Consider the following 23,677-nt stretch of genomic DNA (forward strand, 5'->3'; position numbering starts at 1 on the left):
CAGCTGTGTTGCTGAGGGAAGTGAAGGTATGGGACCCCCCTTATCCGACTATAGCTAAGGTTCAGGGGCGTCTTAAGAGAGAAGGGGGCCCATGTGCACTCCCTGTGCAGGGCCCTCTCCTCTCTCCCCAGCCATTTTTCCGGGGTTCTGTGCATGCGCAGTAGACTCCGGGCACTAGAGTGGGCCATGGTGGCCATTTTTCCGGCGATCTGTGCACGCGCAGTAGAGTCCGGGCACACTCTAGTACCCGGAGTCTACTACGCATGCACAGAACCCCGGAAAAATGGCCGCGGTGGCCATTTTCCTGTGTTCTGAGCAGCGCAGACACCTGACATGGTACCACGGACAGGTAAGTCTAAAATAATATGGGTGCAGTGCGGGCCCCCCTGCCCCGCACACACTGCACCCATTATAGATACGCCACTGCTAAGGTTATCGTGCGCTTGGAGGGGCGCTGGTTTCACTAAGAATCTGTTTCTGCTTTGAGCTGATTTCCATTTATTGTTGTGTCGGAAGTTGCGGGGGGATGTTTTTGGGAATAAATATATGGTTTCCTGGAGGGGCAATTTGGGACTAGTTCAGGCCATTTTTCAACAGAAGGCTTGGTCTTTGCCAGTGGTCAGACTCTTTATCGGGGTGGTTTTGATTAATACTTTTACTGCCCGTCATGTCCCAGGGATAGAGAATAATATCATAGATTCCCTCTCCCTGTTTTTTTTAATTGTCCCAAATTTTGCGCATTAGAATAAGTCTCTGGCTGAGGGAAAAGTGTATTACTTCGTTATGCCAATAATTTCAGTTTGGCTAAGTATCAATCGGAAATCCCCCTCCACCTCATATAGGGGCAGATGTACTAAGCCTTGGAGAGAGATAAAGTGGAGGGAGATAAAGTACCAACCAATCAGCTCCTAACTGTCATTTTTCTATTGCAGCCTGTAAAAGTGACAGGAGCTGATTGCTGGGTACTTTTTTTCCCTACACTTTATCTCTCGCCAAGGCTTAGTACATAGACCCCTTACGGTCTCACGGCTGATAACATGGATGTCAATATGAATGAAATAGAATACCTTTATAAATATAACTAATTATAACTAGATATAATAAATATAACTCACCCATGCAACCCCTTCAAGGCTGTAGCTAGGGAGACCAATCCCGGGATTCAGGATTGAAAAAAAACACAATCCCGGGATTCCCGGGATTTGCCTGTTTCCCCTCCCAGCCCCCACAGTTACTTACCGCATGGGCGCAATGCGTACATCCGGGGGAAGGGGGAGCCAGCAGCATGTGAGCACTGCTGGAGACGTTTACCGCTGCCCGGCACTTAAAATATAACCACTTCGGCCAATCCCGAATCCCGGGATTGGAAGCTTCCAATCCCAGGATTCAATCCCGGCCATTTTGAGGCCAAAATCCCAGGCTTCCCGAGATTGGCCACTCTAGCTGTAATCTGTATTGCCCTCCCATATGCTGGCAGGTTTGGAGACACAAGTCCAGCGTGAACCAGTAACAGTAATAATATAGAGAAGTAAATGTACACAAGTGTTCCTCTGCCTGTACTAACACCAGCCAGGCCTACAATACTGCTCTCTGTGGTACCATAAGTGAAAGAACATCTTCAGACTCCAGCATTTGTTACTTCAGCTTTGCTGGTCAATAACCTGACTGAAAAACAACTCTGAGATGTAGGATTGCCCTGGTCGTAATTATAGAGCTTTAAGTGTAAAATGTGAATTGTTCTTAAAATATATATATTGAGTTTACTGTCCTTAACAATCTAATAAAGTAGTTTACTAATAGAAGCCTGGGTTAGGGTTATTCTTAGTTTTTTTCTAGGTCATCTGCAGGGTCTTTAATGAAAAAAAAAAAGTACAGTGTCCTCCTATACATGACTATGGGGTCTATTTACTAAACCAGACTTATATTTGAAAATATTTTTCACTGTTCTTTGCAATTTTATTTTCATAGTATTTATATTTATATAAAAACATACGGCGGGACAGTCCATGCGTGATAGGGTCGTCCCAGCGAGGATTTTGTATAGATTGTTCGCATATGTCATATGTCAGTGTATCACGGCTTTTCTCAACCTTGGCAGTAAAAATATCAGAGATCTAGATAAATACTCATCTATATAAATACTGTTCCTGGACGAGATGTAGTCACAATCACCTGTCAGAATCCCGGTGTCGGCATCCCGAAGTTAGGGGCAGGAATGGTTAGGGTTATTCACTAGGGGGAGGGTTAGGGTTAAGCACTGGGGGGAGGGTTAGGGTTATTCACTAGGGGGAGGGTTAGGGTTATTCACTAGGGGGAGGGCTAGGGTTATTCACTAGGGGGAGGGTTAGGGTTAGACACTGGGGGGAGAGTTAGGCACTAGGCAGGTAGGGTTAGGCACTAGGGGGGGAGATTAGGTGCGGGTAGGGGAAGGGTTAGGATACCTACTGAGCGCTGACATCCTGTACCAAACCCTTCCTGGAAATTCCCCAATAAAACAGATGGAGGCTGCAGGATCACAATGAATTTAGGAATGACAAGGTGGAGAAATCTGGGATTTCTCTGCACTTTTCAACCAACTAAGGGCCGTATTCAATGTGAGGAGGAAACTTTTCGCCGATGACGTCATTTCGCCAGGCGGAAAAGTATCGCCGTATTCAATTTGAAAGACTTTCCGCCTAGGCAATGCAGTGTAATAGGCGAAAAAGTTTCGTTTATGAATAGCAGGCGGCAAAAAGTGCAGAATTGGGGTTTGGGGTGCAACGTTGCGGGAACCCCCCTGCAGCCTTCATACAGTCCCCCAAAGGTAAACGGTGTCAAAAATGTTAAAAAAAAATACATAAGGACACCCCAACTAATCGTTTTGAATTGGTGGGGCTAATAAAAAATAATGTTGGGGGACAAAGTTAAAAACTAGCGAACTTGACTCTGGGGGGGTCCCCTAGCATGCCCCAGGTGTTTTTTTCATTGCAGGTGTTTGTAGCAGGTGGATTTTTCACAATTTTTTAAACTTCACTTTAGCAACTTTTAAATATGCTGACCCCCATTTTCAAGTACCCCAAATTTGCTGGGATAAGTTATTTTCTGTAAAAAAAACTCCTGAATACTATTCAGCACCACTTATACAAAAACGCTATTTAGCAGCTATTGAGCCCATTTAAAAACACAAAATACCTTCAGCAATCCAAATCGGGGGGTAACATAGCTAACGCCCATGTCAGAGCATCCGCTTGTTTAAGTTTCGCCGAGTGCCGTTTTCACCTACTTTCAAATTGAAGACTGGGATAAGCGGGCACGCGCGCGATACTTTTCCGCCTGCAAAAAACGCGATGTAGGCGAAAAGTCCGGGAGGCGAAAAAGTATCGCTGGTCCGCTCAAATTGAATACGGCTCCATATGTAGATAAACAAACTATGGATTTCTCCAACTGAAATGCTGGATAAAATAAATGTTTTCCTTATTAAATAGAACCCTCCCCCCCCCCCCCCTTCCAATAACCCAATTCTGAATTTGTTCCACGCGTAACTACGCATTGGGGTCTAATTAGTAAGCCTAAAATCAGCTGTTCTCCAGTATTTTCCGCAGGAGAAAACATGATGTAGTATTGCCCCTGTATGTAGTAAAGAGAAAAGTGCAGACAAATCACAGATTGTCTTTTGTCCGGCCAGATTGCCACAGTATAGGTAGCAATGGGGGTGTTGCAGGAATAATAAATATATACAGTATATAGATGAGAGAAGCTTCACTTCTCTTATTATGATCGTCAGGATGCAGCAAAGGGACAAATGTGGCCAAACCCCGAGAATGCAGGCTTGACCGTGTTTCTCATATGCACCAAGCCCCGGAATATGATGCACTCCGGGGTTCGGATGTGGTGGGAAATGCCATCTTTAGCTGGCGTTACCCAATAGAAGCCTAAGGGCTTCTGGGGCCTATTCATCAACACTAAAATAACGTTTTTAAGGACATTTTCCTTAAATAACGTTATTTTGGTATTCAGGAACAGACTTAGCACAGGAGATATCACAGATATCTCCTTGCTAAGTTCCCCTGCGTTAATTTCCACACTCCCCGTACATTAGTACATTAGCACATTAGTACATTAGTACATTAGTATGGGGATGTGGAAATTATGGTATTCATCAAATTCCGAAAATTATCAATTTTCGGAATTTGATGCAGTTACTATTCGCCACTGTGAGGTGGCGAATAGCAGGTGAAACTTACCTGTATCAGCGTGTGCAGGTCCCCCGACGAGTCCCTCCGGCGCTCTGCTCCGTCCTCAGGCTCCGGAGGCTGGTCGGACATGTGTGCTCCCCAGCAGAGCACAAGAAAGTTTAGAAAAAGAAAAAAAATATATATTTTTTCTAATCTGTCATGTGGCCTGCTGGGAAACCACATGACAGACCAGCAGGACGGAGCCGGAGGCTGCTGCGCGGACAGGGGGGGGTACACAAACTTAACGCATCTGTAGGCAGTGCTGCGCATGCGCTGGTATTACAGATGTAACAGCGCATGCGCAGCACTGTTTCCAGATGCGATAAGGTAGTGTAGGCAGGGAAAAGTATCTATTTCCCAAAAAGCTGTCATCGCAAAAATGACAGCTTTTCGGAATAGATACTTATGGAGAGGTGGAATGATGAATTCCACCTATAATTAGCTAGAACTCCATGAGAGTTCTAAAGCTAATTATCTCCAGAGAATTTTTAGGTTTAATGAATAGGCCCCTCTCTCCGCAGAGAGCTGTGAGAGGGATCCAATCAGATCCCTCCCAGCACCCCTGGCGCGTGTGTGTTATTCTACGCATGCGCAGAATGACACCAGACGGTCTTCTGGGTTTTTTCACTTGCCCTGGGCTCAAAATACCCTAGTCTCCACACTGGTGGCAACACTCCCAGGTGGTGAGCAGCAGCTTACACTTTTTGACTAGATTAGTGCTCTCTTGGCGCCTGGTATATCATTTAGTTGGAACACACCACAGAAATAGACTGCGGCTAGTGCAGGAAAACCAGAACTACTCATCTCTGCTTCTTTTTACATTGTATGTACATTGTACTCGCAGTAAGGAAACTGGGGTGAAGCTGGTGAAGAGCATTTTATGGCTGATGCTGTAAAGGGACAGCTTGCCAGAGGCCTCGAGTGTTCACTAATTAAATGTATATAATCTTATTACATTTAGGCTGTTCCTGCTCTTTCAACACAGAATGGGGGAAGGCAGAGGCAGCCATCCGTGTAATGTTGCTAGTATAGCATGTTGTCAACTTGTTTTCCCTAGTGCGATGTTATAAGCTCCCACACCGGACTGGAACCGAATGATTCGATTAGGACGATGGTTCCAGAAATGAGGACACGCACAAATCAGCATGTTTAAAGGTTCTGTACGAGTGATTCCTCCAAGGTTAGATTTGTGGAAAATATTCATGGTACAATTCCAAAAATCTGGTTCAAAACAGGAAACAAAAATTTATAAAAACAAAATAAAAAATAATATATATTTTTAAATCATCATTTTTGAAAATCGCAATCTACAGTCCATGTTGAGTAATTACTTTCCTGTGAATTCGACGCTGGCTTTGTGAGTTCAACTTCTTTTTAACAAACTCTTCAACTTCCAAAGACAAATTTCCTAAACCCTAACACGTTGTTTTGCTCATCAAAAAAGCAAAATGGAGTAACCTAGAATTATTCACAATCTAATTATTTCTCTATACATTCATTAGTCAAAAATGTGTGTGTGTGGGGGGGGGATATAAAGCAACAGACAAATTAAGAGCATTCAAAGCAGCTAACTAATAATTACAGAGACACGTAGCAAACGTGATAATTGTCTCCCGCTCGTAACAATGCGCGAACGCCCGTTCAGCGTTTGGTTCGAACTCCACCTGACTAGGGGGTCTATTTACTAAGCAGTGTTAGGAGACAGAGTGAAAAGTGATAAGGTATCAGCCAATCAGCTCCCAACTGTCAAACTGTGTTTGAAAAATGACAGTTGGGAGCTGATTGGCTGGCAGATTATCACTTTTCACTCTATCTCCTAACACTGCTTAGTAAATAGACCCCTGAATCTGCTCCATCCTGCAGCCGTACTGGTCGTTGGAATGTGCTAATTACAGGAAGGAACCACACACACTCCCGAACTCTCCTGAACTATATACACTTTTTACTATTCATTGACTGAACTGGTTGAACTGGATACAGCATCCTATTCTTGCTTAAATTAACCAGACTGCTTTGCTGCCAGACTAATTGGCTGATGAAGTGGGTGGGTTGCCCTCTACGTTTCACAAAAACTGCTATGCATAAGATTAGAATAAATTCTGTACAATATATAAGAATATATAACACGTTACATAATATACTGTATTTATGTGCGATCACACCTTCTGCTGTTTTATACTCCCTACAGCACTTGATACCCACCTGGGACTCACAACTGTATGTTCCTGCTGGCATAGAAAGTTGCCTTACCCTTATACCTGTAATCTGTCCTACCCAGTCTCTGGTGTTCTATTAACTTTTGGTACTTATGCTATTTACTTATGCTATGATATGCTTTGTGGTATGCGAAAAGAGCAGTCCTTTGCAATGAGAGGACTTCCGGATTTATGACCCGAGAGTCCTTCTGCACATGTTGGACAGCGCACGTGTGAGCCGCGGCGGACACTTTGAGGCCTATTGGATCCTTCTCAGGGAAGCCTGCTGTGAGAAGACCATAGGCTTCTATTAGGCAACACCGTCTATAGATGGCGTTGCCTATCAGGTTCTAAAACTTTCCGAAGCTTTACACTTATGGGAATGCTATTTTCAGAGTTTTGACCGCATTTTAGCGTTAGTACATCCCGATTTAATTTCACACACGGGTGTATAAATGTTGCACGTCATATTGATCAGTGTAATATAGTGTTGTAGTTTTGTCGCTTCCAGTTTTATTTGTGCTAATAAGATGCACAATTTCAGCGAGAAAGACGCTCGGCGCGGGACTTGGTGCGCCGAGCGGGGCTGTTTGGAGCGACTGAAGCCACAGTGTATGAGGACACATCTGTACTCCTCTTTCCTGTTCTTACTGTGATTTTAAGCAATATGAGAGGGGTACTCACATCTCGTTGATAGGTATATACGTTAACGGGGGCTCGGTCTGCTGGAACTTCTGTGCGCTCTGCCTATAGTGTCCGATAAGAACATCAAAGCAAATTTAAAAAATATGAAATCTGCTTCCCTGAAAATGCAGCGTTGGAGAGACGAATCCTCCGAAAGATTATTCTCCCATCTTGACGGCGTAAAACAAAGAATATGATTAATTTCTTAATCTCTTATTCAATATTGTGCCTCGGAAAGCCTTTTCAGTTCCAGCATACGAGACATTAAGGTGCTTATTTAACTAGCAATTTTCGGGGGGCGGATTGGCTTTTCATTATAAGCTGGTTTAGGTGCTAACTCATAATGTATGGTAAGACATTTATAAGCTGCAAATGTAGCCTCTCACAAGCCACATTTAACCTCTGCTGGCCCCCTCCTTGTTCCGCTACCTACTGGGGTCTGCAAGTGAGGATCTTGACTGCTCGCAGAACCCTCATCAGACAATAGAAGGTGTCCGGAGAGACATGTCGCAGGCTGACCCTTTCTCTGTGCCCTCAACACCATTGCAGTAAAGGCCTTATATTCCCATTTCTTATGCACATACCACAGATGTATAATCATGTAAGGAAGGCGGCTAGGCCAATGCAGGAAGGATGCCGACTGCTTCTCCCAGAGAAAAGAAGTGTAGAACACGGAACGAAACTCGACCAGCGCGTTCCGGGAGCTGGAAATAAGAAAATTACAATGATATGCACCGGGAAAGCTACGTGGCGAGCGCAGGCATTAAAATGAAACCACTGTTGATAATTATTCCATAAGGCTCATGTGTAAAAGAATAAATGAACCCGTTTGACTATAAAAAAAAAAGAAGACAGTACTCCCGTGTAAGTCTTAAGCGAAAAGCCCCTCTGTACTCAGGTACAACTCCGATGTTTGGAGCTCTGCATGTGCGCAGGATATGTACTGCGCATGTGCCGATCTGGGTCTGCGGCGACCGCCACAAGCCGTTTTGGGGTTGAGGAAGGGGCAGTGACAGCCTCTGTTGCGTTTCTAGGAGGGCCGAACCCATGGTGTAATCCTTCCGACGCAGGCTTCCAGGCCTCGGCTATGCAGCTGCGAGGGCCAGTCTGAGTAACCTCAGTGTTGGTCAGATTGCTGATGGTCTCGCAGCCAATCCGAAGCTGCGTTTTAGGGCGCATCACGCGGATCTGCAGTGCTGTCGGGAGGCGTCTTTTTCCCTCGGATGCCTCCTGCTGCCTTAGCTTTTTTCACATCGCGATGTGAACGGAGTCCATCTTTATATCAGGCCCATAGTAAGGCTAGAAGGAAGCTTCAATATTGTAAAATAGAATATCATCTATAAACCCTGGGAATATGGAGCTGGAGGAGCACATGTACAGTAAGTACAGTAGCTGTAGAATTTTGTGCAGTTTTGCAGATCCCTTTTGCACACTGGGTGAACGTGACAAGTTTATTCAGCAAATTCTCTGGGCCTGATTCAGACCCACTCGCGAGCGGCTGTCCGCTCGCAAGTGGGTCGATGTTATGGACTGAGCATGCGCACGACGGAGGGAGCTCCGTCGTGCGCATACGCCAGACGCGACGAGCGCGACGAGTTGTGTCCCATCAAAGGGGGCGTGCTGTCAATGTTGATTGACAGCACGCCCCCTTTGGTGGGCGTGCCAGGGGCGTGCCTCCCTGACGGGGGCGTTCCCACGGGAACGCCTCCCGTCAAAAGCCGGCCCACTGACATCAATAGTGATGTCAGTGGGAGTGATTTTGGCTCTGATAGAGCCAAAATCACTCCGGAGCTTGCGGCTGAAAACCTCAACCGTAGGCTCCGGCTCGCAAATTTGATGGTCGCGATGGTCTCGACTATCGCGACCATCACAATGCACGCTCGTATAGCCTGTGGGTGGTGACCCACAGCTATATGAGCGTCCAGGAGGACGCTCCATGAAAATGGAGCCCGGCCCTCATTCAGAGCGTGCGCTCTGCTCAGAGCGTACGGCTCTGAATGAGGGCCTCTGTCTAGAATTCTGAGAAATGGGAAAACTCTCCTGCAGGAAAAGACTTTGCGTTGAGTCGCATGAGATTATTGATGACTCGTTTTGGAACCTTCTCTCGTATTTCTAATTGGAGTGGAGAAAAACTGGAATAAACAAACCAGATGCGATCAGTCGTCCACATGTGACATAACTGAGACGCATGCAATACAGTATATAAGAAGGGGAAAGACGCACACTCTTTTATTATGAGATGCAGCCTCTGTCTAAATCTAACACCACCCACTAATAAACCCTGCACGAGATCAGTATAAAAATAATATATTCAGTAGAGAGGTTTTATATAAAGTGCACAAATGCAACACAGTTTTATGTACAGTAGTCAAAATTTACTAAGATCGGAGTTCTATTTAAGAAGTGATGTTGCCCATAGCAACCAATCAGATTCTACTTCACATTTACCTAGCACCTTCTAGAAGATAATACCTGGAATCTGATTGGTTGCTATGGGCAACATTACATCCTAATAGAACTCACATCTTAGTAAATTTTCCCCCTTGTATCCACCTTCAGTTCCCCTCAAATTCCTCATATAAAAGGATCTATGTACTAAGCCTTGGGCTGAGATGTACTAACTAGGAAAATGCGGTAAAACTTCAGAAAATGCAGTTTTCTGGGGTTTTACAGCATTCCCCAATGTACAAAATGTATAGTCCCAATGGGTAACACCACCTTCAGGTAAAGGTCAACACGATAGACACCAGATGTTAGACAGTCAATAGGTCGAAAGTGACAAAAGGTCGACATGTAAGAAGGTTGGCAGATACAGATGGTCGACAGGGTCAAAAGGTCAACTCAAAAATAGTCGACACTTTTTTTTCTAACCCTAATCTTCACCCTAACCCTCCACTTGGTGCCTAACCCCCCCCTCCTGGTGCCTAACCCTAACCGTCGGGGTAGGTGCCTGACCCTAACTGTCCCTTCTAGTGCCTAACCCTCTGGTAAGTGCCTAACCAACCCTCCTGGTGCCTAACCCTAAACATCGGGGTAAGTGCCTGACCCTAATCATCGGGGTAAGGGCCTAACCCTAACCCTCCGGTAAGTGTCTAACCCTATCCCTAAAATAAAAAAATTAAAAAGAGTGTTGACCATTTTTATGTCGTTTTTTTACCCTGTCGACCATTTGTACCTGTTGACCTTTTTACATGACAACCTTTAGTGTGTCGAAATTTTGACCCTGACAACCTTTTGTCCCTGTTGACCTACTGACTGTCTAACATCTGGTGTCTATCTAGACATTGTTGACCTTTTTACTGTAGATCTATAGACCGGATCCCGGGGCGAGCCGGGGAAAAATGCACAGCTCGGCCTTTGTTCCGGAGATGCCTTCACATAATGTTTAACTAAGGCTTCACGGGGAAGGTGTTCCTTCACGGCTGAGACAAATGGCAGTATAGAGAGCAGTATAAAGGAGGGATGATATACCATATCCTTTTACAAAGATACATCAATCTCCCAAACCAAGCCTGAATCATAACTTCCGTATTATAATTAAGGCAGAGAGGAGGACTAAGTGAATAAAATCTTATTTTAGTTTTAGCTTTGGGATTTTGCTAACAAGCCCTTGGCATTTGGCCGAGTCCCAAGCCGAATCCTTGATTTGTTGCATCCATAATACAATTGATGGGTATGTTTTTATTAAAATCCAGAGCCAATTGTCCATAGGGTGGTTGGCAAGGAAGTGGAGTGAGGTGGTGTAGGGGGATAATATTGGTTGCTAGGAGAGGAAGAGGGAGATCAGATATGTTTCACTTGTATAACCTTATGGAAAGCAAGGGAGATGGGCAAAGAAGAAAGAACGATGGAAAAGGAAAAACAAAAATGTAGAAAATTAGGAGCAAAAAGAGAAGAAATAAAAGTGGAGAGAGGAAAAAAAAGAGACAACTAGGAGTGACGGACAGAAGGCAAAAGAAAAACCAGGGAGGTAAAGGGGGGGATGGGAAAGGGACAGGGGCGGAAGAGAGGTGAAAATCAGATGGGTATAATACATCATCTAATACTAGCCGTATAGGACACAACAAAATTATAAGCTATAAAGCAATATATGTAACAAACTATGGGCCTGATTCAGACCCACTCGCGAGCGGCTGTCCGCTCGCAAGTGGGTCGATGGTCTGCACTGAGCATGCACACGACGGAGGGAGCTCCGTCGTGCGCATGCGCCAGACGCGTCGAGCGAAGGACTTTCCTTCGCTCGTTGTGTCTGATCAAAGGGGGCATGCTGTCGATGTTGATTGACAGCACGCCCCCTTTGGTGGGCGTGATGGGGGCGTGCTTCCCTGACGGGGGCGTTCCCAAGGGAACGCCTACCGTCAGAAGCCGGCCCCACTGACATCACTAGTGATGTCAGTGGGAGTGATTTTGGCTCTGATAGAGCCAAAATCACTCCGGGCCTTGCGGTTGAAAACCTCAACCGCAGGCTCCGGCTCGCAGTGGCGATGGTCGCGATGGTCACGACCATCGCGGCCATCAAACTCTCAGCTCGTATAGGCTGTAGGTGGTGACCCACAGCTATATGAGTGTCCAGGAGGACGCTCCATAATTATGGAGGGCGGCCCTCATTCAGAGCGTGCGCTCTGCTCAGAGCGTACGGCTCTGAATGAGGGCCCATATTCAATCATATTCATTGAACCCACTGAGGAAGCCATTACTGATGGTAAAACGCGTTTGTACCTACAGTATTTCTATACCAAGACAGTTTCCATATCTTTTTTTTTTTTTTTTTTTTAAATCTGGATTTGTTTATCAATCATCACTGTTTTGAATGTTCTTTATTCTTTAATGTTCCTGATCCTGGTTATACAGTATGTGCCTACATACCAATGCTGTAACATCTATTTTACAAGTCTTCTAATATTTTGCCTCCTGTATTACATAGGCTGCATTATACCTTATTATTTACTGTAGTTGTGTCTAATAATGCTATTTTATACACTAATATATATCCCCTCTACCCTCCCCCCTTCTGCTTTTGGTTTGCCCTTTTCTTTTTCATCTATTTTTCCCCTTTTTTCCCTCTCTCCTGTTTCTCTTCTTCACTTTTTCTCTCTAATTTTATTATTTTCTTTACTTTTTCTATTTCTCTTTTTTACATATTTATTTGTCCTTTATCTGCTTTAATTTCTATAAGGTTATATGGGTGAAATGTAATGTATACACCCCTCCTTGCAGCTTTTCTTTGCCTTCTAGCAGCCAAAACCATTCACCTCCACAACCCAACTCCTCTGACTCGCTAAGAACCCTGTGGACCATTGACCTTGTACAACACCACCCGGGCATTAATTATCAGAATATAATGGGGTCCACACAGATCTCCATCATAATGAAGGGGTAGACTATAACTTTAGGCTTGATTCTTGAGCCTAGATTGTAAGCTCGGTCCTCCTCCCCATTGTCTCACAGCCTTCTTCTCCAGCCTTCACCTTCAGAGCTGTACTGTGTATGGAGAATTGTGTTGCTAATTGTTACTTGTGCTCTGTTTCTAAGTTGGTTACTATATTGTAATGTAATGTTCTGTGTACCCTGTACTGTATGTACGGCGCTGCGGACCTCTTGTGGCACCCTATAAATAAAATTTAATAATAATAATAATTCTGAGTGGCACAAAAAAGTGGCGACACGTGTAATTTTTATGTACAGCATATGCTTACGAGGCTGGACGAGGCATACTGACGCAGATCTGCAGAACTACTCAGAGTAGCATGGAAGTTAGCTGAGTCTCCACCAACAATATAACAGCGGGCCAGTACGCCCTGTGTTGGCCACGCCTCCTGAGCACATGATGTTGTGTCAAGGGGGTGATGCCACCACCGAGCATACTGAGAATATTCCAAGCAACTGTACAGGCTCAAGGCGCCCTGTATCAGTGATACTGGCTGCAGTGTACTGTTCCAGGCACCTTGCTAGCCAGATACAGTCTACAGTTCCAGGCACCTTACTAGCCAGATACAGTGTACAGTTCCAGGCATCTTGCTAGCCAGATACAGTGTACAGTTCCAGGCACCTTACTAGCCAGATACAGTGTACCGTTCCAGGCACCTTGCTAGCCAGATACAGTGAACCGTTCCAGGCACCTTGCTAGCCAGATACAGTGTACTGTTCCAGGCATCTTGCTAGCCAGATACAGTGTACAGTTCCAGGCACCTTACTAGCCAGATACAGTGTACCGTTCCAGGCACCTTGCTAGCCAGATACAGTGAACCGTTCCAGGCACCTTGCTAGCCAGATACAGTGTACTGTTCCAGGCACCTTGCTAGCCAGATACAGTGTACTGTTCCAGGCATCTTGCTAGCCAGATACAGTGTACCGTTCCAGGCACCTTGCTAGCCAGATACAGTGTACCGTTCCAGGCACCTTGCTTGCCAGATACAGTGTACCGTTCCAGGCACCTTGCTAGCCAGATACAGTGTACCGTTCCAGGCACCTTGCTAGACAGATACAGTGTACCGTTCCAGGCACCTTACTAGCCAGATACAATGTACCGTTCCAGGCACCTTGCTGGCCAGATACAGTGTACCGTTCCAGGCACCTTGCTAGCCAGATACAGTGTACCGTTCCAGGCACCTTACTAGCCAGATACAGTGTACCGTTCCAGGCACCTTGCTAGCCAGATACAGTGTACCGTTCCAGGCACCTTGCTAGCCAGATACAGTGTACCGTTCCAGGCACCTTGCTAGCCAGATACAGTGTACCGTTCCAGGCACCTTGCTAGCCAGATACAGTGTACCGTTCCAGGCACCTTGCTAGCCAGATACAGTGTACCGTTCCAGGCACCTTACTAGCCATATACAGTGTACTGTTCCAAGCACCTTGCTAGCCAGATACAGTGTACCGTTCCGTTCCAGGCACCTTGCTAGCCAGATACAGTGTACTGTTCCAGGCACCTTACTAGCCATATACAGTGTACTGTTCCAAGCACCTTGCTAGCCATATACAGTGTACTGTTCCAGGCACCTTGCTAGCCATATACAGTGTACTGTTCCAGGCACCTTGCTAGCCATATACAGTGTACTGTTCCAAGCACCTTGCTAGCCATATACAGTGTACTGTTCCAGGCACCTTGCTAGCCAGACACAGTGTACTGTTCCAGGCACTTTGCTAGCCAGATACAGTGTACCGTTCCAGGCACCTTACTAGCCAGATACAGTGTACTGTTCCAAGCACCTTGCTAGCCATATACAGTGTACTGTTCCAAGCACCTTGCTAGCCAGATACAGTGTACTGTTCCAGGCACCTTGCTAGCCAGATTCAGGGGCCTATTCATCAATACTAAAATAACGTTTTTAAGGACATTTTCCTTAAATAACGTTATTTTGGTATTCATGAACAGAGTTAGCACAGGAGATATCACAGATATCTCCTTGCTAAGTTCCCCTGCGTTAATTTCCACACTCCCCATACATTAGTATGGGGATGTGGAAATTGTGGTATTCATCAAATTCCGAAAATTATCAATTTTCGGAATTTGATGCAGTTACTATTCGCCACTGTGAGGTGGTGAATAGCAGAATCCACTTACCTGTATCAGCGTGTGCAGGTCCCCCAACGAGTCCCTCCGGCGCTCTGCTCCGTCCTCAGGCTCCGGAGGCTGGTCGGACATGTGTGCTCCCCAGCAGAGCACAAGAAAGTTTAGAAAAAGAAAAAAAAATTTTCACCTTGCTAGCCAGATACAGTGTACTGTTCCAGGCACCTTGCTAGCCAGATACAGGGACAACGATATATCACCCTTCACCCTGTGCGACGGCAACACTTGCACACCCCTATTTACAGGACTTTTGCAGTTAGCATAAGTTTGCTGTTTGCGTATGGATGGATTTGCAACCTATGCAGAGGTAAGTTTATGCTAAGATGACGACTGTTCTGTCCTAAGCGGATGTATAGCAGACTTGCCGACATTTAGCTCCCTCCTTCCGGGAGGGAGCTGTTGGGCTTATAGAGCAGGGGGCGTGGCGTGGTCAAAGGGGGCGGGACCCTGCAGCGACTCATAATTGAGGGCGGAGCATGGGGGCGTGACAGCACGATCTTCACAATGCCGACATTAATGGCATTGTGGAGCAGGGGGTGGAGCCGCGATGACGCGATTCAGCACGAATCGCGTCACCGCTCCCCCTGCTGCCGGGCTTTATACTTACAACTGCGTGGGGTGCAGACACGTCGCCGGAGGTCGGGAGACTTACCTGCCTTCCCGGGAGGCCGGGAGCATCACCCGATTTTCGGGAGGGTCCCGGCCAAATCGGAAGGGTAGGCAAGTATGAGGGAAATCTGCAGCCATTTTTATAAACACGGATTGTGGCCACTTTGCGTGCAACAGGAAATCAGGCCCCGTGCTTGCAGCGCACACATATCACTTCTCTTTACAGCTAAGCACATGAGTGAATCTATCCGAGTGACATAGGGTATTGCTAATTACTATACAGGTTGAGTCTCCCATATCCAAAATGCTTGGGACCAGAGGTATTTTGGATAACAGAATATTCCGTATTGTGGAATATTTGCATATCATAATGAAATATCTTGGGAATAGGACACAAATATACACACACAATGCATTTATGTGTTATATACACCTTATACACACAGCCTGCAGGTCATTTTATACAATATATTCAATAATTTTGTGATTCAAACACAGTTTGTGTACAGATATGAAATTAATTTATGTTTCATATATACCTTATACACACAGCCTGAAGGTAATTGTATACAATATTTTTAATCATTTGTGCCTTAGACCAAGTTTGTGTACATGGAACCATTTAAAATCAAATATTTCATTATCTCAGTCATGCCAAAAATTATTCCGTATTTCGGAATATTCCGTATTTTGGAATATTCCGTATTTCAGAATATTTGGATATGAGAGACTCAACCTGTATATGCTTTCTTGCCCTTTACCTAACATTCCCTTTTTACCTTTTCACAAATCCACAAAAGTTAAGCTCTCTTCTTGTTTGCAATTGCAATCCGGTCAAATCCTCACATTGTACGTGAGCTAGCGCGCTCACACCTGCCTCTGCAGATCCTTTGTGGATAGCGTTCAAAAATAATTCCTTTAAAATAATTCCTTTTAAAGGCTTAAGGTTAAACGAGCCGCGGACCCAATGTACCAGCGCGGCCCGGGATTATGCGCGGGCTGGGAGAGATAACTCTTTTTAATTTTGATAAGGATTCACATTAGCATGTGTTTGTCTTGAGATACCGGCTGGTTATGTGGATACATGTAAATAGTTTTCCTTATTGAAATGTTTCCTGCTGGAGAGAAACGTCTTTAAGATAAAAGCCGAGGAGGGGAAAATATATGAGATTTGCATTCAGAGGCTGGGAATCTGCACACGGTAAACAGACACCTAAAACCTCGCTGCTCTTATTGACAGGCTAGTGCGAAATTCAAAACCTAGACGCAGAGAGAGCGGCATCCAGGGACATACACGGGGGGAAGTGTAATTTTAGGAAAACGCAGGACACAGGAAATCAATGCAGAGGGGAGGTAATTGGTCCATCCTTCTATCTCTGACATGTTGAGTAAGTGGATGCATAAAACAGGGACCAAAACTATATGGAGCATAGCAGGGAGACACAGTGTGCTTTAAGCTGCCATGCTTGAAAGTCACATTTGTGGGAATCTGGATATGTGACTCCAATATTAGGCAGAAGCTTTTAGCTTTACATTGGGGGGAGGAGAGCAGCCAGTTTTGTGGTTATCAAGGGAAAGGGTTCATATTAAATTCGCAAACTGTGCAAGGTGACCAGGAAGCCTGGAGCGCAGTAACTTAGCATCCATTACAGGACTCGCTGGTCATAAAACCATCATCCCGCCTTCACCAACAAAGGGGGCCTTTTACAATGCGCAGGAAAATACAGGACGAGATATTCTAATGCTGATCTCCCGGAAGGTCCCAGTGGCTCATACATTTTAGGAAGCCCCGCTGAGCACCGAGAGAACAGCAACCCCCCCCCCCCCCCCTAATGTTGCTGCTGTGTTCGGGTGTAATATAATAGGTCGACAATGTATAAGTCGACACCAAATGGTCAAAGGGGTCAAAATGTCGACATGTACAAAAATGGTAGACGGGGACAAATTATTATTTTTTTTAATTTTAAGCCTAATCCTAACTCTCACCCTAGTGCCTAACCCTAATTGTCCCCTTCGGCAGCCTAACCCTCCTCCAAGTGCCTAACCCTAACCTTAAAAATTTAATTAAAATAAGTGTGTTGACCGTTTTTTATGTTGACCATTGGTCACAGGGCCATAACTAGGGTGGTGCGACCTGTGCACTGCAGGGCGGGGGTGCTGTTTGGGCTTGTCAATGTTCCTGTTTATTATCATTCTTACTTGTAGCTTCCTCTTCTTTTATCCCCAGCATCTCCTGGCCTCCCCTATCTCTTCCCTGGCCCTTCCCCATGAGGCCATGGCCCTCTCTCAGGTGCACTATATTATGTCCCTATTTATCCCCAGCATCTCCTGGCCTCTCCTATCTCTTCCCTGGCCCTTCCCCATGAGGCCATGGCCCTCTCTCAGGTGCACTATATTATGTCCCTATTTATCCCCAGCATCTCCTGGCCTCCCCTATCTCTTCCCTGGCCCTTCCCCATGAGGCCATGGCCCTCTCTCAGGTGCACTATATTATGTCCCTATTTATCCCCAGCATCTCCTGGCCTCCCCTATCTCTTCCCTGACCCTTCCCCATGAGGCCATGGCCCTCTCTCAGGTGCACTATCTTATGTCCCTATTTATCCCCAGCAACTCCTGGCCTCCCCTATCTCTTCCCCGGCCCTTCTCCATGAGGCCATGGCCCTCTCTCAGGTTCACTATATTATGTCCCTATTTATCCCCAGCATCTCCTGGCCTCCCCTATCTCTTCCCTGGCCCTTCCCCATGAGGCCATGGCCCTCTCTCAGGTGCACTATATTATGTCCCTATTTATCCCCAGCATCTCCTGGCCTCTCCTATCTTTTCCCTGGCCCTTCCCCATGAGGCCATGGCCTTCTCTCAGGTGCACTATATTATGTCCCTATTTATCCTCAGCATCTCCTGGCCTCCCCTATCTCTTCCCTGGCCCTTCTCCATGAGGCCATGGCCCTTTTTCAGGTGCACTATCTTATGTCTCTATTTAAAAAATGTGGGTGGGGGCGCCACTGCTCTCTCTGGCACAGGGCACCAAAAAGTCTAATTACGGCTCTGCATTAGTGTGTAGACCATTTAACCCTGTCAATCTTTTTCACTGTCAGTTTATTGTCTGTCAACTTTTCGTCCCTATCGACCTATAGCATGTTGACCATTTGGTATCAACCTATTCATTGTCAACCTGTCATCCAGATACCGCTATGTTGTGCAGAATAGACCGATTTTGTCTCAGAGGTGGTGGAGATCTGGTAAAGGGATTACCAAGGTACATTTCGCTTTGATCCTTTAGGCCAGAGGTTCCCAAACACGGTCCTTAAGGCTCCCCAAAAGTTCAGGTTTTAAAGAGATCCATGGTTGAGCACAGGTGACTTAATTAGTACCTCAGGCAATTTGATATAACCACCTGTGCTCAGTCATGTAGATCTCTGAAGCTGCATACACACGTAAAGATTTTCTGTCCAACCATCCAACCAGTTGATTGGTTGGAATGAAAATCTGGTAAGGGATGAAAGCAAATGACAATCAGCAATTTGCTCCCAAACGCTGGAAAAAGGACCAAAACTGTTGTGTGAACAAATTGTTTAGATCAAACATTTAACAAACTTGTCTGACCGACCATTTTCTTCTGTTTTCTGGCATTTAGGAGCAAATTGCTGATCATCAGATACTCCCATACGTTACCAGATTTTCATTCCAACCAATCAATTAGTTCGAAGGTTGGACAGAAAATCTTTACGTGTGTTAAACCTGAACTGTTGTGGATCCTTGAGGACAACGTTTGGGAACCTCTGCTTTAGGCGACTCCTCAAACAAAGCAAAAAAAAAGGGAAAGTTACTCAATTATTTTACTACCATGGAAAATCTGGAACCGGCCGTGTATTGGGTCTGGAACTGTTTCATCAAATCAGTACAGAAATGAAAGAAAAAAAAATTTGCCAGAGGTTTTTTTTTTTTTTTTCTTTCGTTTGCATTTGAAAAATCATGCTAAATTAGAGAGAATGGAATATACAGTATGTTCAAGCTTGGACTCAGCAAGGATGACCACCACTAAATGATCAAAGCCAGCCAGCCAGCTACAAGCATTGGGCCTGATTCATTACAGATCGCAACTGCAACAGCGTACCCTGTTGGCCGATTCTTGCGCACTGTGCATGCGCATTATGCATCGCAGGGCGAGTGTGCGAATGCTACACTGCAATTTCACAGAGCGCGGTAAGACATTGCAGAGTGGGTGACATGTAGTCAGCATTTGGGGGTGGTGACGGGGGAGTGGTTGGAGAAATGCAGGTGTGCCTGTCCGTTTGAACGCCATTACATGGGCGTACATAAATTAGCCACTGCGACAACATACGCAGCTTAAGTACTTACTGCGTGCAACAAGGTGAGCAATTTCTAAGTAAGGTCAGGACTGCTATAATTCTGCGTGAAGGGCCGATGGTACTCGATGTTTACAATGTATACGCAGGACTGCAAGGTATTACAGATGTGAGATAGTGGTAGTGGGAGGCAGTCGGCGTCTCTTATGCTGGCAGTGCAACGGCATTGCGATTGCAATCATTAGCATATTTTCGCAGCAGACCTGCGTGCGATTACGGAGCTGCGATCTGTAATGAATCAGGGCCCATTGTCCGCATGTGAATGGCTGCAATGAAGGAAGTTCTTATCCAGCTTTTACCACTTTTTGTGTCTTTTGTTTGTTTTTCTGATATTGACTATAACAGGTGAAGCCAGGAGCGCGGACGATTGTACAGTATCTCCCATTCAGACTACAAGAGACGAAGACAGTGGAAAACAATTTCCATTTACTGTAATAGGGGTGAATAGGATTTGGTGGGGGTGCTATACATAGTAGCTCTTTTTACTTTAATTTTTTACATTACGCAGTATTGGGCCCTGTTTTGAGGTAAGGGGCATATTTATAATGGGTGCAGGGTCTGCAGTACACACGGACCCCTGGGTCCAGGGGGGGCCCGCACAGCACAACAATTATACTTACCACTCCGGAGTCCCACGTCAGTGCCAGTGTCAGCGCTGTAAGAACACCTGGAAATGGACGCCGCGGCCATTTTTCCGGTGACCTGCGCATGCGCTATAGACTCTGGGCACACTCTAGTGCCCAGAGTCTATCAGTGCAGCGCTCAGTGCGTTGCCGAGCCGCTAGACTAAGAGGAGGGGGCCCGAGACGGAGACTGCATGCTGGCCCCCTCCTCTCATGAAACGCCCCTGGTCAGATAGGTTATTTTGACTTTTTGTTTACATGGTGGAATCCATGGCAAATTGACCATGCTCTGCTTCCATTGCGGCATACAGCCCTGAATATGTGCGTGCGACATATGAATGTCGTTTAGTTTGCTTCCAAGCCTGGTTTCAGGTTAGGTAAGCGCTGTGAACGTTCTAAACTCTGATTGGCTTACAGGTTAGCTTAGCCCTGTGAATGTTTTTATGCTCTGATTGGCTACAGGTTGGTCAGGCCCTGTGAATGTTCTAAGCACTTATTGGCTACACAGTAGTGTAGCCCTCTTGATGCACTAAGCTCTGATTGGCTATATATTGGTCAGGCTCTGTGAATGTTCTAAGCACTTATTGGCTGCACAGTAGTCTAGCTCTCTTGATGTACTAAGCTCTGATTGGCTATATACTGTACGTTGGTCAGGCTCTGTGAATGTTCTAAGCTCTTATTGGCTACAGATTTAGTCTAGCCCTCCTGATGTTCTAAGCTCTGATTGGCTGTACGTTGGTAAGGCACTGTGAATGTTCTATGCAATTATTGGCTACTGGTTTGTCCAGCCCTATAAATGCTTTAAGCTCTGATTGGCTACACGATGATCGGCTATTTATTGCTGTGTGAATATTATTAGCTCTAGTTTTCTACCATGTTGGTGGTATATGTTTTCTGTGCACCCATCCACATCCAGAGGGGCATCACAGCAACACAAATTTATACTGACCTGGCTCAATACATAAAAAAGGTAACAAAAGCCTGTTCACAATCAAGATCATCTAAAAAGGTATATTTACTATGACAGCAGCTGTGATCCCACTTATATATGAGGATGTCCAGAGGATATTTTATTGTATAACAGCAAGACTGTGTTTCCTAGGACTATGGCAATCACATCTGTTATTTAAAAAGGATAAAAGTTGTGTTTGAAACAGAAATAGGACAAGTTAAATATTGGTCGAAGTTTGAGACATCTCTTTATGGATCCAGGCATAAGCCCGTATTCAATTAGAGCGGATCCGCGATACTTTTCCGCCTCCCAGACTTTTCGCCTACATCGGGTCTTTTGTAGGCGGAAAAGTATCGCGGCCTTGCCCGCTTAACCCCGTATTCAATATGGAAGTACGCGAAAACGGGACCTGGCGAAACTTGAACAGGCGGAAAGTACAGTCAGTTTTGGGGAAATAAACCTGACACCCCCCAAAAGATGCTCTGACATGGGGGTTAGCTATGGTACCCCCCGATTTGGCTCGCTTAAGGTATTTGCTGGTTTTTTTAACGGGCTCAATAGCTGCTAAATAGCGTTTTTCTATACCTGATGCAGAATAGTATTCAAGAGTATTTTTTTCCAGAAAATAATTTATCCCAGCAAATTTGGGGTACTTGAAAATGGGGGTCAGCATATTTAGAAGTTGCTAAAGTTAAGATGAAAAAATTGTGAAAAATCCATCTGCCGCAAACACCTGCAATTAAAAAAACACCTTGGGCATACTTGGGGACCCCCCCAGAATCAAATTCGCTAGTTTTTAACTTTGTCCCCCAACATTATTTTTTTTCACCCCCAAATTCAAAGTGATATTTTGGGGTGTTCTTAATTTTGACACAGTTTACCTCTGGGGGACTGTCTGAAGACTGCACGGGGGTTCCCGCAACGTTGCACCCCAAAACCCCAATTCTGCACTTTTTTCTGCCTGCTATTCATAGGCGAAACTTTTTCGCCTATTACATTGCATTGACTTTCCACATAGGCGGAAAGTCTTTCAAATTGAATATGGAGTAAAGTCAAAACAGGCGAAAATGACGTCATCAGCGAAAAGTTTTCGCCAAAAACACGCGAAAAATGCTCTTCGCTCCAAATTGAATACAACCCATAGTATGGAGGCGGTTAGATGCAGCTATATCTATGCTTGCTGCATTTATACCTGTGCCATTCATGAAATGCAGGACAGGGTCCGGGGAGGGGTAAGTTGGGGATGGGTATGGTGCCATGAATCATATCATCATGGCCCCACTCCCCAACTGTTCAATACAGCGATTTGTAGAATTGTGCGCGGTGGAACCACAATCACATGATTGATGGTGAAATGCGTCGAGTCCAACATCCCAAATCTCTGTGGAAGTGGGTGGATCCAGGAGGCTGATCCACTCTCTCAAGAGTCTGGGAGAGATGCCTGAAATTCATTTGTCTCCCGGACCATTCTGGGAGATTAGGCAGTAATCCCTACACTGGCTCCCCTTCCCCTTCAGATGTCAATTCAAGGTTCTTACACTCGCCTACAAAGCCCTCACCAAATCCTCTCCCGCATACATTTTTGACCTTCACTCCCCTCACACTCCAGCCCATCCACTTCGCTCAACAAATGCACGCCGCCTCTCTTGCCAACTGATTACTTCCTCCCACTCCCGCATCCAAGATTTTGCCCGTGCTGCTCCCTACCTTTGGAACTCTCTCCCTCTCCCCATCAGACTCTCCACCTCTCTACAAATCTTCAAATGGGCTCTCAAGACCCACTACTTCATCAAGGCCTTCCAGCTCTCATCCTAACCCACCTCATGCTCTTTCCTCCCTATCTTCCCCTTCTGTGTCACACCTTCCCCTTCTGTGTCACCCCTTAGAATGTAAGCTCTCACAAGCAGGGCCCTCTTCCCTCATGTGCTTCTCTTTACATTTTCTTCTACTCTCTACTCCCCATTAGGGCACCTAACACGTGACTGCCAACTCCCGGGTGCTTACTGTGAGTGCTTTAATCGCTATTGCAGCAATGTATATAAATCGTGTCCTTGTCCTGCACTGTAATGTACTGTAAGTTACTTGTTTCTTGTTCACTTATTAGTTCTATGTACTATGTAAGGCGCTGCGGAACACTTGTGGCGCCATATAAATAAAGGATAATAATAATAATGTCTATATCACTAGGGGCTGCATCAGTGGGGCACCGCACTGGTATAATCATGTACCACTGCTAGTGTACAGAACTCCCCATGCCCGCCATCCTTGAGGTTTTGTGTTAATCAAGGATCACATATAAAATTTACTTAACGCATGTCTTTGTTGCCTTCGAATCAGGTGACCTCTGCATCCTGCATGATTACAGCGCAGTGCAACAAATGTGTCTTTCATTTAGACGTACAGTTTTGCATTCCTGACCGGTAACCTAACTGCAGAGATATCTAGTGACAGCCGCGGGGCTAC

The 23,677-nt window shown here is 45.5% G+C and overlaps 1 protein-coding gene across 1 annotated transcript in view; it reads left to right on the forward strand.

The window, feature by feature from the left end:
- The window catches only part of GFRA4 (GDNF family receptor alpha 4), a 482,549-nt gene that overhangs the window by 343,718 nt on the left and 115,154 nt on the right, over positions 1-23,677 (forward strand). The gene's annotated exons all lie outside the window — the stretch shown is intronic.

This window comes from Taudactylus pleione, unplaced genomic scaffold, assembly GCF_031769625.1.
Source record: "Taudactylus pleione unplaced genomic scaffold, aTauple2 ptg000533l, whole genome shotgun sequence".
Classification (NCBI taxonomy): Eukaryota; Metazoa; Chordata; class Amphibia; order Anura; family Myobatrachidae; genus Taudactylus; species Taudactylus pleione.